The sequence below is a fragment of the Humulus lupulus genome, chromosome 7, assembly GCF_963169125.1.
Source record: "Humulus lupulus chromosome 7, drHumLupu1.1, whole genome shotgun sequence".
In the NCBI taxonomy this organism is placed as follows: domain Eukaryota; kingdom Viridiplantae; phylum Streptophyta; class Magnoliopsida; order Rosales; family Cannabaceae; genus Humulus; species Humulus lupulus.
Genome location: NC_084799.1, coordinates 122,699,659 through 122,709,266, shown reverse-complemented (window position 1 = coordinate 122,709,266; position 9,608 = coordinate 122,699,659).

The following is a 9,608-nucleotide window of genomic DNA, read 5'->3' as shown; positions in this document are numbered from 1 at the left end:
GAATTTTTCAATCCCCTTCAATGATGAACTAAGGACCTTTTTATAGGTGAGCTCTAATGGTTCTTGGTACATTGTGGTCCCGAAGGGACAAATATCTGCATATTCAGGCTGCAGGTGATCGTGGTGCAGGTGGTAGTGGTGTTGGAGGAGTGGTGGTCAACTCCAGTATGTGTCAAGGGTCTGCAAAAGTACTCCTGCCTTGGTACCATGTCGTACCTCCACTACTTGTTGAGTGCGAACCTCATAGGAATACTGGGGGATTCTTTACTATGTACCATTCTTGTACTGCCACTACTGACATGGTATGGGACTTTCACGTGTATCTTCCGTACTTGTATGAGAGCCTTATCTGTTGGTATTAAATTATAAAATAAAAGGCACACAACGGAATATATAGACCCATTTTACTAAATATGAATACTAGCTAGGATCATATACATATATAAATATTAAATCACATACAAAATAGATAAGTCATTAACTCTTGTAGCCAATCAAGTGTCATTCAATCTTTTTGTATAAAATCAAGGATCTTCCAATCTAGCAATCTGAAAGCTCACACCCTGATCTTCCAGACCAATCCTCAAATACAAAAGGACGTGTGTGGGCACATAGGCTTCAAAAGGTTTATTTATGTGACTCTCTAGATGTACTCTACACATGAGATCTAGAGAGGTTTGACTGAGGGAAGGTTTGGAGTAGTTTTTAGATTTTTGAGAAAACTATCGCTTTAGAGAGAGAGAGAGAGAGTCTATATTTTTATACTTAAAAAAACAATAAAGCTTATTCTAAAAGCCACGTACTATCAGACTTACATAAATGTATTTAATCTAATTAAATAATATTTATTTTAGTAAAATATAATTTAAATTAAAACTGATAAGATATTTACATTTAATTATTTATTTAAATCATATTTAAAAAAGAATAATTAAATAACTGATAAAACAAAATTATTTGATAATCAAAAATAAAATCTGAGGGAAAAAATCTTTGAGTTAGGCGCCACACACTGTGTTGCACAGTGTGTGTCGCCTAACCTAATCAGGGTTTCCATGATTTTCTCATTTGTTTGTTTACTCAATCTTTAAGACAATATATTTATCTCAACATAAATATCACCTAATTCAAAATTAACTTTATCTTAAAATATCAGTTTTAAATTAAATAAATATCATATTTTAAATAAGATATTTATTATTCTCTTTCTTCATATTAATCCAAACAAGAATAATATTATATTTAACATATAGTTTTTCAAAATAAAAACTATATTGTTAAATAATTAATTAATTCACAATTAATCAATTACCCATATTTATCATATAATTATTTCCTTGCCCTAGAAAATTAATTCATTTACAATTTAGTCATTTCTCTTTAAATTTTTTTTTTTTCATACTTACCCTTGTCAATGTAGGATAGAGGTGATCTGGGGACCACGAACCTATAATACAAACTCCAATAAACCAGATTATTAATTAAACTATTTAACCTAATAATCTTATTTATTTTAGACGCTCAATATTCCGCGCCCATAAAAGAACCAAGTCGTGTGGCGAGGTCCCTTAAAGGCCTACACGCGTGCTTGAGCCACGAGATGCTCGGGACGTGACCCTCCCACAACGGCCCCGAATGCTCAGAACCAAGCCCCGCGAGATGGCCCCGCGTGCCCAAGTTCACCCCCCAGCAGCATCGGCCTCGCGTGGCCTTGCGTCCGAAGCAGCCTCGACCTCGCGTCCGAGCGAGGCCCCACCTCCTCCTGATGCGCGCCCCGCCTCGCGTCCGAGCAAGGCCCCTGATGCTCGCCCTGCCTCGCGTCCGAGCGAGGCCCTTGATGCGCGCCCCCGCCTCGCGTCCAAGCGAGGCCCCTGATGCGCACCCCACCTCGCAAAGGAATAGGAGCCCCGCCACCTGGTGGCCACACGAGTGAAGCCATGCACCAAGGGAGCCGCACCACCAAGGGGGTCGCAAGGAAGGCGTCTCGCCACGCATCCTTAGACATCCGTCAAGGCCACATGCCTATCGCCTAGGCTCGTGGGTGACCTCGGGGTGCTTCAGGCATCTTGTGCCAAGGACTCGAGATCCCCACCTCACGCCACGACCATTACACGCACCAAGGGTCCCATTCCTTACACCTTGAGACCCCAATGCTTAGAGGCTCCTATACGAGTCGAATGGAACATACATGTATGATCTAGTACTGAGTACGGACTCCTGTACCAGTGGGAGAGTGGGAATGTTGGAATAAGAGTGATGGCCCGTACGTCTACGGACAGGAGTCAGAGTCGACACCACTACCACTTGCGCCACTATGCCTGTCACCACTCATCAGACATGGGTACGGACAAGTAGTGGAGGCATCCTACTGACACCTGCCCCTGTACTGGATGTACGACCACACACTCTGAAGCCACTCTCTTGACAGAGTTCTTATGTACCACTTGGTCCCCAGGACCACCATGTAATCAGGGCCATTAGAGCCTACTATAAAATGAACTCTAACCCCACCTGAAGGGGGGTTGGAAAATTGACTGTAGCAAAGGCTTGATGGTGAATGAAAGATTGATTTCTCCATTGCTATTCTGTCATTGTTCTTGAGTTATTACTTAAATTTCTACAGCTCTTTTATTGACGATCCTTACTTGATAATTTTTTCCAACTCAACTTAGTTGACGAGTTCTCACCACCAACAGTTTGGCGCTGTCTGTGGGAACGTTAGTTTCAAGCTACTGTTCCACCATTGTTTCCGGCAAGAAGAAATGCCAAGACGTTCTAAGCGACTCAGGGAGCCACGAGAGGTAGAGGTTCACCTGAACGGAGTCCAGCTGAAGGCCTCCATGAAGGACACTCCTCCACCCAGAGACGTGGAATCCCCGAAGGACCGTGAGGTTCACGGAGGTGATAGAGTGGCCTCGTCACCGGCCGCTTTGCCTGGAGAAAGTCCTCCAAGAGCACCAACGAGAAATGCTAATGAGTTTCCTCTCCCAAAACCACCGCAGGTATCGAACTCCGGCCGGCAGGACCCGGGCCCCTCTACCCGTAGGCATGATAAGCATCCCCGGGTCCATTCCGTGAGCTCAAGTTCGAAATCTCGGTTTTATGAAGAGGAAATACGTGAGCTCCACCGTAAGAACCAAAGGTTGGAAACAACCTTGGAGAACATGCGAGAGGTCCTGAATGGCCTGTTGCAGGGTAAGTCGAGCGTGACCTTGCCTAAGTGGAAGGAGAAAGGCCAGGATGGGGTGGAGACCACTGTACCAGTAGATGATGGGAGAACCTGGCACTCTACCAGTAACACCCCCCGAGCGAAGCAACGCGAGCACCCTGAACCACGTAATCAGGCCCAAAAACAAGTGCCAAGGACAAACGCTGCCCCTCGCAATGAGGACGAGGTCACCTCTAAAAGAGCACCCTCAGATTTATGGGAGGAGCTCAATAAAAAGAGGGCGGGCAAAGGGACCATGCCCCCTATGGCGCCCCGATAGGGCAAGGGAAAGGCGGATCTTGGCCCGTCCGCTTTGAGGGACACTCTAAGTAAGAGGAGGCAGGACCTTGACATGGAGATGAAGAGCCTGCGAAGCAAGATCGTCACCGCATCAGGCGGCCAGGTCTGTGAGGAAGAATTCGACCATGAGTCACCCTTTGTGAGGGAGATTCAGGCCATCCGGCTCCCTTCCCACTTTAAGGAACCCAATATGACCCCCTACGAAGGGAACACAGATCCAAAGTACCACCTGGATGTGTTTAACGATCTGATGAAACTGAGAGGGATTGGAAGCGGTGCCAGATGCCACTGCTTTGCTGTCACTTTGAAAGGACCCGCCTACAAATGGTTCAAAAGATTAAGGCCGGGGTCCATTAGGTCCTGACAGCAGTTTTCTGACGAATTCCTCCAGCAGCACCATGCCGTGTGGGATTACACGATGCCAGGTACTAGCCCGGCCAACGTGAAGCAAGGAGAGAATGAGAGCCTGAAGAGCTACATTCACCACTTCAATATGGAGGCCGCGAAAGTGGGGAGCCTAACTCGCCGAGAGTTAAAAATGGCCATTACAGCCGGAGTGCTCCCAGGGAGCAAGTTGTGGGACAACATGTTGAAGAGGGAGGTCACCGACTTAGATGACTTCTACGAGAGAGCACAGAAGTAAATCCGTGCGGATGATGGCCATGCGAAGTCCCCAGCTAACGACGGGTCGAATGTAACAAAGAAGAGAAGGGCGTATGATGGATCAAGAGATGACCAGCAGAGGAAAACTAAACAGGGGAATGATCATAGGCAAGCGGCTTATACTTACTACACGAACCTCACAGATACCAGGGAGCACATTTACCTCACCAACGAAGATCGAGTTCCTTTCAAAAGGCCCCCACCAATGAGAAAGGATCGGTCCAAAAGGGATCCTAGTAGATACTGCCAGTACCACAAGGATACCGGTCACACCACGGCAGAGTGTGTCCATTTGAAGGAAGAAATTGAGGAACTCATCCGCAGGGGACATTTGGGCAGGTATGTGCGTAAGGATGACCAGAGGCCAGAAGGAGGAGTGTCCCCATCGCGGGCACGTGAGGTGGCCCCGGAAGTGCAAGGAGAGGTCAAGACCATCTTTGGAGGACCAGAATTCGGAGGTGATTCTAGGAAAGGGCGAGACAGATATGCCAAGGAGGCCCGACGAAGTCCACCACATTGCGTTTTAAGTTTGGAGCAACGCCCCCCGAAGAGCTTCAAGGGCGAGAATGACTCAATAACTTTCACTGAAGAAGATGCGCAGGGGGTACATTTCCCTCATAATGACCCCCTGGTGCTAACCGCCCAGCTTACTAACATGAGTGTACATCGGGTCATGGTGGATAACGGGAGCTCTGTGGACATCTTGTATCGACAGGCGCTGGAAAAGATGGGATTGAGCCTCCGTCACCTAAAGCCTTGCACTACGACTTTGTATGGGTTTACGGGAGATTCGATGCAACCCCTAGGGACAATCGAATTAGCCCTCACCATGGGGGAGCAACCCAGGAAAACCACCGTAATGGCTAACTTTGTCGTGGTAGATTGCACCTCAGCCTTCAATGTGGTATTAGGGAGACCCTCTCTGAGAGAATTGAAGGTGATAACTTCTGTGTATCACCTAGCTATGAAATTCCCTACCCCTGGGGGAGTAGCATGTGTGAAAGGAGAGCAGAAGGAAGCGAGGGAATGCTATAACATGTCCCTCCGCGCAACCACCAAACCATCTATGCCAATGACAATGGCTGTGTATGAAGAAGCGACCCACACAAGTTAGATCCGCACAAGATTGGACCCACGGGTTACGGAGCCTCTCGAGAAGTGTTACCAGCAAGGCTTCGGCTCTTAGTGCCAAAAGAACCTCGGTTTAGTTTGTTCTTTGTTATTTTAGCTTAAGCAAGTAAGAATCAAAGAGGCTACCTAGGTAACCTCCTTGTTAGATGTAATTCCCTTTTTTTATTTACAAAGTCGGCTGTAAACCGCGTGTTATGAATGAAACTGTTTGCAACTTCATGTGTTGTTTTTCTTCGCTACGCGGGCATCAGCCAAAGTGCCTGCCGAAATAAATTTCACCAAACACTTGGGGGGCAGGACAGGAGGCAATAACATGCGGCTAGCAAGGGGAACCTAAAAAGGGCCCTCTAACGGAGGACCCTAAAAAGGACCCCTCGCCCTCCTAAAAAGGAGGCCCCTAAAAGGGACCCTCTACCAAGAGGACCCTAAAAACGACCCCCTGTCAGGAGGATCCTAAAAAGGGCCCTCCATCAGGAGGAAGTAGGACAGGAGGCAACAACATGCAGCTAGCAAAGGAAACCTAAAAAGGGCCCTCTAACGGAGGAACCTAAATCGGACCCCTCATCCTCCTAAGAAGGAGACTCTTTAAAGGGACTCTCTACCAGGAGGATCCTAAAAACAACCCTCCATCAGGAGGACCCTAAAAAGGACCCTTTGGCGGGGATCCTAGAGGGACCCCCTATATCAGGGCCTTAAGCGGAGTCCTTACAAGGCATCTCCTGGGATCACAAGGATTAGCTACCCTTGTGAATATCAAAGAGGCCTTAGGGACTTACAAAAAAAAAATATATGGTAACAACAATAATAAGTCTAGAGCGGCCACCAAGCCGCCTAGCCGATAATAAGTCTAGCCATTATATGGTAACGACAATAACAAGTCTAGAGCAGCCGCCAAGCTGTCTAGCCAAAAAGGGTCCCAAAAGAGACCCTTGCAAAAATAGTACTATGCATAATGACAAGAAGGACGCTTCTCGCAACGAATAATAAGCGCGCGCAAAAATATATAAAAGGATAGCTAGGACCCAAGGGGTCAAAATATCCTTATAAAAGTAATCAAGAGGCACCAAAAGAGGTCCTAGTGAACCCTTTCACATGGGCTCCAAAGGACCTCCAGCCTGGTAAATAAAAGAGGTGATAGCCTTAAAAGGGCCTCAAATGCAGTAGAACAAGAAATAAACAGCAGCATATGTATTTATACATTGAAAAAGAAAGTTCCGAAGATAGTACAAGAGTTACGCTAGAAAAATAGTAATGATAGTCATATTACAAAGGCCCGATGTACAAAAAAAAGGAAGTTAGCATACACCCATGGAGGGCTAGCCGGCAAATGTTATGAGGTAACTACTTCGGGGCCTCCTAATGTGGGCGCTCCACATGGCCGCTAGAGCAACGTAATGTTAACCAAAAGAAGAGAAGTCGAAATTCGGATCATGCCTCCACACATTGTAAAGGGCACGATCTATGGATCTGCGCTCGGTGGTAGCCCTCTCCGCCTCCAAGGAAGCATTCCTCTCTTGCGCCGACTGAAGTTCAGCCCTGAGGGCCTCGACTTCGTCCTCCAACTGGGTAACTCTCTGCTGTGACACGGCCACGATGGCCTTGGCCTCCTGGAGTTCACGCTCCAAGTGGGTAACCTTGTCCTCTAGCCCCTTGGTCTTAGCCCCTTGGTCTTAGCCCCTTGGTCTTAGCCCCTTGGTCTTAGCCTTTACTTCCTTCCTCTTTAGTATCAAGTGGGAAAATTTGGTCTGGACCTTTGACAACTTAGCCTTGGTTTCATTAAGCTCTTTCTCGAGCTCCTGGACCCTGGCTGTAAGGCAGTCCCTCTCAGCAGTAGATGCGGAGAGGTTGCTGGATGAGTCAGCATACCGTAGAGACACAGTGTAGGCCTGCACAAGAAAGTTAATGGCATCAACAATAAGTAACAAAAAGGAAAACGCATGTACATCTATATATAATAATGACTGACGCAAGGTGCAGAAACTCACCCAGGCCGTGGCGCGCCTTAGGGTGTCCCCAAGGTCCAACTGAGTCACGTACCCAAGACCATTCCAGTCGGATACAGGGAGGCTCGAGGAAATCTGAGTGTATCGCTGTTCGTAAGATGTTGCCATCCGAGTCACCCAAGGCTCCCCCCCCCCCCCCGTACTGGGGGCACCTGGTTGGAGGAGGATAGACGACCCGCTCGCAGAAGCGGGAGGAGGCGCAGTGAAGGTGAAAAACTGAGACTCTGGTAGATCAGAGGGGGGCTCCGCAAGGTCGGTGTAATCAGCCCCAAGTGATCCAGGCTCGAGAGGAAACTGAGGGAAGGTGTCGCAGCCCTCAGGGTCAGGGTAAATACTACATCCCAGAATGTCCTGCTGGTCTTGTGAGTGAGGGGCTGCGTCCGGATCATAGGAATCACATGGAGGGCACCCCCCAGGAGATGGAGGCAGTTGGTGGGATACCCCGCAGTCAAGGGGGGCTTCCTCTGGCCCCTCCTCATCCTCATCGTCATTCGGGCAAGGCTCAGCCAAGGTCTCCTTCATCTTCGTGGACCCAGAGATGGTCCACAACAACTTGGGGTCAGAAATGGGAGATAGCTTGTGGCGGTTCAGATTTTTTACGGTGAAAAGGCGCACCGCCTCTTTCCTAGCAGGATCAGCGTTGAGGAACTGTCTCATGTCCTTCACTTCCAACCCGACGACGATGGGTTCGGCGAATCGCTCTGCATGATACACGCCATAATCGATGTGAGCATAAGGCATGAGACCATAAGTTGCAAAAAAAAAAAAAAAAAAAGAGGAAGTGATGCTCAGAGTACTTACTGGGAGTGGTCCGGAAATCCTCACAGACAGAGAGTGGACCTTCCACGAAGAAAAAGTCCCGCTTCCAAGCCCCCGGGTTAGACACTGAACCCTCTATCAAAGAGGCCCCGTTGTTGGCTTTTTGTAAGTAGTAAAAGCCTTTTGAATTGTGAAGGGGCATGAGGTTGTAGAGGAAATGTACCTCGGTTGCCGTAGGAGCGCGCTTCAACAGTTTCATATAGGCAATGAAAAGGTAGCTCAAAGTCAGCCACCCATTGGGTGCTAGCTGAAGTGGAGCAAGGTCGAAGTAGTTGAGGACTGCAACAAAGAACTGGTGTAACGGAATGGTACCACCTGCTTTCAGAATGTGCTCACTGAGGGCCACGAAGCCGAGCCTAGGGCGGTCAGCCCGACATGTCTCCAAAGGGGCATATAGAGCATAATCTGGAGGGACGCGATAATGATGCACGATGTCCATCAGTTTGTTGTCAGACACGTGTGACACCAGCTTGGACGCTAGTAAAGGGGCGTCGTCCTGCTCTTGGGTAGATACCTGTCGCCTTTCCCTCGGCATATCTACAAAATCAAAAGAAAAATGTGAGGAAGAGGCAGAACACTTGACCCTCCATTTTTTCTTCCTAGCAAGAGTCTTCCATCAAGGGAGCGACTATGGAAGCGCTAAGCTTGGAAAAATTGAGACTAGGGGCTGAGGAGAAGCAGAAGCAGCCCCCTGACAGTCATCGGGCGAAGATGGGCTGGAAGGCTCAGGCGGAAGGTGTCCCTCCATAAACTCTAACTCCCTCTGCAACTCTAAGAGGGTCACCCTAAGGCTCGCTACATGGTCACTAAGGTCTGGGGGGAAAGGTCATCCGTCTCCTCTCGACACCGAGTCAATTTCGCTCTCCACTACCCAAATTTTACGCCTAAGTTCAGCCATGTACTCAAGGTGGCAGATGCAGGCCTGCTTTAAGGAGTCATAGTCCTGGTGAGGATTACCCTCAGGGGACTCTAAGTCTAAGGACAGGTCAATAAATTCAGCCCTCGGAGGTATGTCGGACGGGCCGTCACTGGCCATGAGACCTCGTCCCAACAGCAAAAAGGGGTTCATGTATAAACGAGGGAAAGGCTACAAAACACAAAGGAATAGGCTTAATCTCTCTGGATGCAGATATCCTAAATGGCCCACTACAGGATATAAAAAAAAAAAAAAGGAGGGGCGTGCATATGGTCAAACTCACTACGAGCTCAGGCTAAGGTACCCCATCCCGAGTAATGCTAGTTTGGGCCCGACATAAAAAAAAAACAATAAAAGAGGAAATGTACCTCGAGCGGTCAAGATGGAGCGTAGTTGGGGTCGATAGGAGGTCGAGGGACGAAAAGCACCAAAGGGTCGAAAATACGCGTCTGCAAGAATGGACCAGAAAGATGTGTTAGCCACCAAATAGATACTCCAAAAAATTAGCTCATATGTAAAAATAAATAAATGAAAAATGATAAAAATGAATTGAAAAAATAAAATAAAA